The sequence below is a fragment of the Dipodomys spectabilis genome, unplaced genomic scaffold (genome assembly GCF_019054845.1).
Source record: "Dipodomys spectabilis isolate Male_0828 unplaced genomic scaffold, ASM1905484v1 ptg000254l, whole genome shotgun sequence".
Lineage (NCBI taxonomy): Eukaryota > Metazoa > Chordata > Mammalia > Rodentia > Heteromyidae > Dipodomys > Dipodomys spectabilis.
Genome location: NW_024870931.1, coordinates 2765527 through 2775176, shown reverse-complemented (window position 1 = coordinate 2775176; position 9650 = coordinate 2765527). Strand labels below are relative to the sequence as shown.

General features: G+C 40.4%; 1 pseudogene; it reads right to left on the bottom strand.

The window, feature by feature from the left end:
• Window positions 1–4927: 4927 nt before the first annotated feature.
• Window positions 4928–5589, bottom strand: LOC122124917 (annotated as a pseudogene).
• Between the last annotated feature and the right edge of the window lie 4061 nt (window positions 5590–9650).

Sequence of the window (9650 nt, the reverse complement as noted above, 5' to 3'; positions counted from 1 at the left end):
CGTATGAGAAAATAGAGATGGCATTTTAGAGGAAGTTGCCATAACATTACAGTCCATTTGGATGGCCCATAATGGCGGTCAATTTGGCCTAGAAATCCCTCCAATGAGAGAGCAAGATGAGCATTGGCTCGAGTGAACAACTCAATGTCTGCCATCTGAAAAGAAAAAACAATGGAGTGATGGTCAAGGCAATAATGCCTTTGGGCTTGGGTCCTTCCCTTGACAATAGCATCTGCAAGTTGGTCTGCCTGAGAGTACACCTGAGGTGTGCCCCCCAGGGGAGTGTGAACCCACTCTAATGGCTCCCCCCTTTGAGTTAAAACTGCAGAAATTAATGTGACACCTGCAAACAACCAAAAGGAAATGGGTTCAAAAATAGAATACCTCCTCAGGGAAACTTCATCCAGGTCTTTTTGGAACTACAAAAGTATTGCCCGATGACTGTCTATAATTGTAATAACTTCTTGGGGTGTCCTGTCTTTTAGTAGGGCAAATAAGGGCACAAGACTATCTGTAGGGACGGGAACCCATGGCAACAGACAATTGATTCTCCCTAAAAGACTCTGAAGTTGGGTTAAGGTTAGCGAGACTGGAAAATCCAGCAAATGCTTAAGGGGGCTGGCCTGAGTCAAGATATGGTGGGTTCTGAGCACCTTAAAAGAGATACCTTTTGAATTTTATTGAGGGCTATGGTAAAACCCCCCATTTTCAACATGGCGAGAACCTGGGCCAGAAGGCCCTCCAGGCTTCCCAGGTCTTGGTGCCCCAAAATTATACTATCCATGTAGGCATAAGCAAGGGAGGTATCTGAACCCAGCACAGGCCCTAAAAATGTGGACAAGTATTGTTGGCAAAAGGTCGGGCTATTGGCCATTCCCTGTGGCAGCACTATCCATTGAAACCTCCGATCAGGCTGGGAAAAATTAAGAAAAAGGATGGAGAAAGCAAACTTCTTGCAGTCATCTGGATGTAGGGGTATAGAAAAAAACTATCTTTAATATCATTGATAACCAAGGTATATTCTGAAAATATAGCAGTATTCCAGGGCATGGCTCTTAGGGGCTTTCCTACTAGCTCCATTCTTTCATTTACCTTACATAGATCTTGGAGCATATGCCAAGCCCCAAAGTCTTTTTGAATAATAAATACAGGAGTGTTCTAAGGACTCACAGAAGGGCGTATGTGCCCAACATTTATCTGTTCCACCACCAAATGGTGGAGGGCTACAAGTTTAGGTTTGGTCAATGGCCACTGCTCCCCCTAGATAAGGCTGGCCATCTAAATCAAACTTGCATTGACAATACTTTTTTCGAATGGAATCCCTTCCTGCCCCTGGGGCAGTGTGTAGGGAGCGATTTGCCCCCCTCCATGCCGGTTGGCAGGGGATTGTTTTAAACAGTCCCTCTTAAAGTGCCCCTCCTGCCTGCATTTAAAACAAGTTCTCTCCCCAATGGTATTAGGGTTTCTTGGTCCAGGCTGCCAATGCCTGGGTAATAGCCTCATTGCAGATGTCTCAGCCAGTAAGGCTAAAGCTAGTGATTAGGAATGGTGCTGTTGCATTCCCACATCCTGAGAGGCCACCACCCATCTGCTCAGGGTACTCTTTCTCAATCTTGCTCAGTCCATGCGGTGGTCTGCATTCATTCTTTCCCAGACCAGCAGCTTTACAAACTGATCTCATAGGTTCCCTATGGGCAGCTTGCGGTTTATACTCTCTTGGAATCAGTCTACAAACTCAGCTAGAGGCGCACCAGGTTTTTGTCTCACTCCTGCTATAGGGTTCTCAGTGGGCCATCATCCAGTTTATACCAAACAGCAAGTCCAGCCTGCCTCACCTGGTCATGGTACAGGCCAGGTATTTTGGCCTTTTGGAGGCCAGTGGAGTATCCTTCCCCTGTACCTGTTAACATGGCAAAAGTAATAGGTATCATGGGTTAAGCCTGCCGGTTATTCTCTGCTCGCACTCTGCATTCCTCCTTAAAGAAAGCACACCATTTAATAAACTGAGAACTATTGAGGACGGCTTTGGCAACATCTAGCCAGTCCTTAGGGACACACAGGTGATAATCAACGTCCTATAATAGGGTAAGGGCCCAAGGAGAGTTTGGGCCATCCTCCACCACCGCCTTGCAGAACTCTTTAAGGTCCTTAGCTTGTCCTGGATACCATTCTAATGGCCTGTTAGCTCCAGGTGCCAGATTGACTGGATGTGTTTGGGGAAGTGAATCCTGTGGCCTAGGGTCCAGGCTCCCAAGTGGCACTTCATTAAAGGGCAGACCTCCGAGTAGGTTACTTCCCCAGCCCTCGGCCTCTCCATGGGAGGTTGGTAGGGGTCCGAGTCTTGCAGGTCACGGAGGGCGCCATACCTCCCCCCTCTGAATCAGAGGAATAGGGAGGGGCCTAGGAGAGTCAGGGACACCCGAGTCAGAGGGGGTAACCTTCACCTTCGTTTTGATTTCCACTGTCCACTCAACTCCCTCTCAGAGCCATCTTTGCTGCCCATGTACTCCACATGAATATAAATAATATTTTTTTCTCTGCATATCTTAAAAAACCATGCTGACAACATGAAGTAAAAAATCCGAAAGTTTAAAACCTTCTTCTAGAAAAGTTAAAGAATTACTGAGAACAAGTATTTTAAGAATAATTTCAGAAAGCTTGAACTCAGGGCCTGGGTTCTATCTCTGAGATTAATAGCAAGGCTATTGCTGCCACATTGAACCATAGTGCCATTTCTAATTTTCTTGTGGTTAATTGAAGAGAAGAATCCCACTGACTTTCCTGTCCAACCTGACTTTGAGCTAGGATCTGGAAATCTCAGCCCTCTGAATAGATAGAATTATAAGCATGAGCTACTGGCACATGGCTACACTAATTGCTTAACTGAAAGAGTTAAAATTGAATGTTAATCATGTATAACTTTGTAAAATAAAGTTAACTGAAATGCCTTTTACTAGTAATAAGGGATCAAATGTGTCTACTGTGTAGGTGGATTACAAAGTTCTTACCAAAAGCTAAATACTTTCCTTGTTTTCTATTCTTCCAAAATTGTTTGCTCTCCAGAATCATGCCTTATCTTTCCTTGCTGGTTTCTGTAGCTTATTTCATACATGCTCACAGCTTCTTCAATTATCATTTCCTTATGTGAAGAGCTTGCAAATATCTATTTTCAATCCAAACTACTTTTATGCACCTCTCATCCATATATTCAACTGCCATAAATACATGTGAAACAGTAATCTTGTCTTTCCATTAGTGGATATAAATGTGTAAGTAAAATTTAGGAAAATAAAGAATAACATCAATAAATATACCTGATGATTGTAATAGTAACGCTAAATATTACTACAATGCTGTTTTTCTGAGCAATTTAATATAAAGCTCAAGGAAAACAACGTTTTTGAGTGCTGATATTGGGGTTTTAAGTCAGGACCTTGCCTTCTCACTTATGCATTTTCCTTCAAGGGCGGTGTTTTACCCTTGAGCAGACATAGCTTTTATTTTCATTGATGTTCTCTGCTGTGTTCAAAAGCAGGATTTTTAAACCTCTTAATTAGGTGATTCTTAAATATTCATAGGGGAGCAAAAGAAGAATAGAAGACAATAGAAGAATAAAAGAGTACAAGTTCAGGCTTGAAATCGTAGCTACGCAGGAGGCAAAGAGATGAAGATTTTGTTTCAGAGCCAACCAGGGGAGAAAAATCTGTGAGACTCCTATCTCCAATTAACACCCAAAATGCTGGAAATTTTTTGGGGGGGATTATTTAGAGATAAGAAACTCTTTGTCTTTCCTTCTTGGGCTGGATTGAAACCGGGATTCTCAGATATCAGCTCTCTGAGTATCTAGAATTACCGGTGTGTGCTAACAATGTCCAGTTTCAAGGAGAGGGCAAGGTACTGATTTCAAGCTCAAGGAACAGCACAAAAACAAAAACAAACCTTATGACATACAAATATACTGATAGAATACAAACCAAAACAAACAAAATATGGGTATCTAGATGGGTGAAGGTCTTAATAGCATTATTATCACTATTATCTTTTCTGGCATATTAAGTAACCCGAAATTATGCATTAAAGGCATAGCTTAGTGGGTAGAGTACTAGCTAAAATGAAATGTATCAAACCTACTTACAGAAGAAAGAGAAAAACAAACAGAATCTACACATATTTCGTTAATGCACTTTTAAATGCATTCCAATCAAGAAAACTCTAGGCATTGATGAATTTATTATTGACTTTTCCTAAAACTTTGAAGAGATCATTTTGATTCTACAAAAATACTTCTTTAGGAAGGTAAGAAATAGTCGCTGCCCTCTTAAAAGTTTCTTTTTTTTTTTTTTTTGGTCCAGTCGTAGGCCTGAACTCTGGGCCTGGGCGCTGTCCCTCAGCTCTTAGGCTCAAGGCTAGCGCCCACTTGAGCCACAGCGCCACTTCCGGATTTTTTCCCCTGCTTATGTGGTGCTGAGAAATCGAACCCAGGGCCTCATGTATGCAAGGCAAGCACTCTACCACTGAGCCACCTTGCCAGCCCTTAAATGTTTCTTTAAAAAAATACCGAGCTGAATTTTGTCTGGAATTATATTCCATGTACTGAGCAATTAAGGCGAATCTTTTCAGGACATTGAGTCTTCTAACCATTAAGTACTTTATTCATCATTTACTTAGTCCTTATTTTTTGTATAACATTTGAAAGGTTCTATAAAATCCATTTGGAGGGTCTTTACTCAAAGCAGAATGGCATAATGTAAGCATCTCAGGATTTAGAGCAGTGAGTATGAAAGCCATGAACAGTTTATCTTGTCTTTGAAGAAACTTTTAATGCATAGAGCATAAATAAGAAAGAATATTTTAGGTGTTAGAGTAAATAATGGAGGCCAGGAGGTGGCCTAGCACCACCATAGGAAGACGAAAGCTTGGGTGCACCCTAAGGGAGAACTGTCCTGTCCTGTTCTGTCCTGTTGAGATACTTGTCATGCATCAGGTGCCTGAACAGGGAGGGCTGGCACTACTAATACAGCACCATGAATACAGTCAGCTTGGCGCCATCCATGGCTCGCAGCAGAAACCAGATGAAGTGGAGCAGGGATTGGACAGAGGGTGGCCCGTGTTTGTTGGATGATACTTCTATGCATACATGATGAAGACCACAGACCTGCTTTTGTTTTTCCAATAGAGAAACTGCAGCACTGCCTGGGGCACGAGCATGTCCACTTGCCTGGGAAGCTTTGGGCCATGGAGTCCTCCACCAGTATGTTGGCAGAGCCAACACTGTCTGTGGAGTGTAGAAAGTAGTATCAAGGTTCCCAGTAGTTCTCGCTTTCCACAGAGTCAATGCCCAAAGCAAATGGAACCAGGGGTGGCCCTGTTTCCAGGAACCCCAACTGAAACACTTCAAGGCTCTGGATCAGTGGGGTCCATCAAACTGAACATCCTAGCCAGACACTATATCCACTTCTGCCTTCTTTGGGGACTCCAACACCAACATGGACAGTGCTGCTGTGCTCTTTTGCTGGCCATGAGGGAAGAACAGGAGTGTGCTCCCGAGCACATGAACTCCTGAACCCCAGAGGGCTTACTTTGGGTCATGTACCTGAAGAAGAGGGTCCAGTACTTCTGGCGTGCCCTTCACGCAGTTTACCTTGCATGTGATTGTTGTCTTCATTCTGGGAGCCTTCCTGCTCCACCATCGCTGCTGCCAATGTGGCCCAAATACTATAACCTTTAGAAAGACTAGGTCAAAGCCTGAAAATATCAATACCAAGAATTGGGTGCATTAAAGAGGAGGGTATGGAAAGGGTAGACAAATGAAGGGAGGAAGGGACAGAATGTAAATGAGCTCATTGGATGAGAGTGAGGGAACAGAAGATGCTGTATGAAAGGAAATGTATTTATCTGCCTCATGAAATTGAAATCCCTCTACACAACCTCTTTATAATAATTATAAACTAAATTACTTTTCTAAAAAGGAATTCATTGCATATACCACAAAACTAAGAAAAGTAAAGGAAGGGATGTGTCAGGGGGGGTTGAATGTTGTAAGGATGGCATGGATCAATATGCACTGTCTTCATAAACTGCTTTGTTACATGGCACTTCTTTTGTACAACTGCTTAAAGATAATTGACAAATAAAAATAATAAATGAATAGATGTAAGGTAAGGTGAGTACAGGAGAAAGAAATGGTTGATATATACTTCTGATATGGAACAGGGCTTCCCTTTAGGTTGGAATCTTGTAGAAGAACTCTACTGTTTTTATAATATTTCAGAATAAGATGAGATTCATAAAGCATGATTCATTATAATTTGTCAAAAATAACTTAAATAGTTGTTAATTACCCAACAAAATTAAATTCCTATAGTATCTTTGTGAATAAATTTAATTTATGATCATGTTTTGACAGAAAAATCTATGAAAATATTTTATTTACTTATTTTTTGGTCAGTCATGGGTCTTGAACCCTGGACTTGGGCACTACAAATCAGGTCTTCAGCTCAAGGCAAGCACTCTACCACTTGAGCCACAAAGCCATTTCTGGTTTTCTGGTGATTAATTAGAAATAAGAGTCTCATGGACTTGCCTGCCTGGGCTGGCTTTGAAGCCAGAACCTTAGATCTCAGCATATTGTGTAGCTAGTATTACAGGTGAGGGCCACCGGTGCCTGGCTAAAAATCTTAATTCCAATTCACCTGCATAAATCCAGAACTTGAGGCTTTGCTTAAAAGGTGGAATGCAGGCAAAAAGTGAAAAGCAAATACTAGCAGAGAGGCAGGCAGAGAATGAGAGAAAAAAAGAGAGAGGGAGAAAAAAGAGAGAGAGGGCAAGAGAGAGGGAAGGAGACAGGGAAAAACGTAAAAACGGGGGAACAATGGGAGGAGACAGGCAAAAGTGGATGATGAAAGTGAATATTATCAAAAATATATGAAAATATAATGGAGTCCATTATTTTGTGCAATAATAAGGCAATATGTTTAATAGAAATTCAATTTTGAAAGCAAATTTCTCAATTTATAAGTTTTATTTAGACAGTAATGAGGATGGAGATTAGCTGCTGGGGAAGATATTACTTGCATTCTATTCTAAAGCCCCGACCACAATCCCTGAATATGCTCCTATCCAGGCCAATCAAGTAGCCACTGCCAGTTTTTGGAGGAAAAAAAGAGAAGTGTCATTCTGAGAACCAGAGGATTATAATGGCTAGCCATCTGTGGCTCAGGCTTGTAATCCTAATTACTCAGGAGCCTGAGATGTGATTATCCAAGTCAGGACAAGCAGGAAAGTCCCTGAGAAACTAATCTCAAGTTAAACACCAGAAATAGGAAATGGAGGTGTGGTTCAAGTACAAAGGCTCCAGGACAGCACTCAGGCACTGAATTCACCCTCAGGTTCGGTACATACACACACACACACACACACACACACACACAAACACACACAAACACACACACACACACAACGTTAATTATATATTAGAAAACACAGTCATATGTCAATATTTAATGCTCACAAATGTTAACTCCTACTGAATTTCACATTCTCTTAAAAGAGAGTAGCTTCTTGGCAGAATGTCCTTAATTTTTAAAAAGAATTTATAGCCATACTTCTTTGGCAGTCTCTATCACAAATTAGAATTGCGGGGGAAGGGAGGGCATGGGAAACTAGCCACTTCCTTTATGCTTCAATGATATTCTTGTACTTCACTAGTGGAAAAACATTAGGAGGAATGAGATGTGTCTAAAATAATATAAAACCATTGAAATTGCCTCTGATCATGTACAGGCTGATTAATTCAGTACAATATGACATATACATTGAACACCACAGGATGCTCTATCAAGTGAGAAGCAACCTATATATGATATAATCGGTAATGTGTGTATTTTATACTCATGGACATAGATATTTGTATATGCATGGGAAAGGTTCTGGCAATATATATCTAACAATGGAATTCTTTGGGGAATGAGGTATATGGTTGTGCAGATGGATTGGGGAGAAAAATTTAAACCCTAGATTTGAATTATGACATTTATATACAACCAAAAATCTGTTACTTTCAAAATTAAATAAAACACCTACTAGCATATGAGCTAAGAAAATACCATATAAAGCTGTAGTAATTTTTTTTCTCACTTTTTGATTAGCACACATTCTTCCAAGGGATTTGATTATGAAATTTTCGTATATTCAAACAATGTATCTTTATGAGACTCATCTCCTCCATCACTCCACACATCCTGATACACAGGATGAACCACTTTTAGGTGCAGTACTTCCAATAAAAAAGGGGAAAAATGAAATATATAAAAATTTAAAAATTACTATTAGTGTAGTCCTCACTCCTATAAAATACTTACTTGGAAAGCAGAGTCCAAGATTGCATAGGAAACAATTATCAAGATCCCCTTCTCAGCTGGAAATGCAGTTTAGTGGTAGAATGCTTGCCTAGTATGCATGAAGCCCTGGGTTTGATTCCTCAGTACCAAATATACAGAAAAGGCGGCTCAAGTGGAAGAGCACTAACCTTGAGCAAAAGAAACTAAGGGACAGTGCTCAATTCTGAGTTCAAGCACTACAACTGGAAAAAAAAAAAAAACAATCCCATTCTCAATCAATAAGTAAGCATTTGTGCTTCCAGGTATGTAGGTATGTAATGAGAGGCATTCTAACCCTGCGTTCTAACACAACCTATGGAACGCATAATATTCATTCAAAAGTAACTGCTAAAAACAGGGCTAGCTAACACTTCTCTAACAGGTGCAAGGAAACGAATTTAATCTATGTACACAATGTGCATGTGTACACATATAGATTATACAGCAAGAAAGATATTCTGATAATTATGTGCTACAAATCCTGCCTTTTTCTACCACTTGCTCGTTCTAGAATAATACCATATGCACAACAGTGGGTGCTAGATGAACTGAACACCTTCTAGGAGATGTGTGGCCTGATCATAGAAACAAAAACATGCATTTCTTTTAATGTACATATTATGAAAATATATACATACTCATATGTGTCTATAAGTTGAGTGTATTACACAGCTATATGACTATATGTTACATAAGCACTTGAAAAAGGAAGGAAAGGTCCACGGTTACCTCAGAAAAATTACTGAGCCATGACTCTGGTCTCATTATTTTTTCTGGTTAATTGGAGATAGAATCTTACAACTTTTCTGCTTTAGGGAGCTTCAAACTACAGTCTTCTAGGTTTCAGTCTCCTAAGTAGCTAGAGTTACAGGCAAGCCAGACTGGAGATATAGCTTAAGTGAGGAATAATCAACCTTGAGAGAAAAAGCTAAGGAAGAGAATAAGGGCTTGAATTCAAGTGTTAGTACTAAGGTATGTGAGCACACACATGCACACACACACACACACACACATATACACACACACACACACACACACAGAGATTAACAAGAATGAAACTCTGGTGACCCAGCTACTTTAAATCACCTGTAGATTGTGGTTTAATAATCTAATAATACAGAAATTAATCCTCAAGTTGCCTCCGCTTTATTACATTAGGAGTCTTAATTAACTTATCAGGGTTTTTTCCTTTTCTTTTTTCTCTTGTGTGTGTGTGTGTGTGTGTGTGTGTGTGTGTGTGTGTGTGTGTGTGTGTGTGTGTGTTATACACAC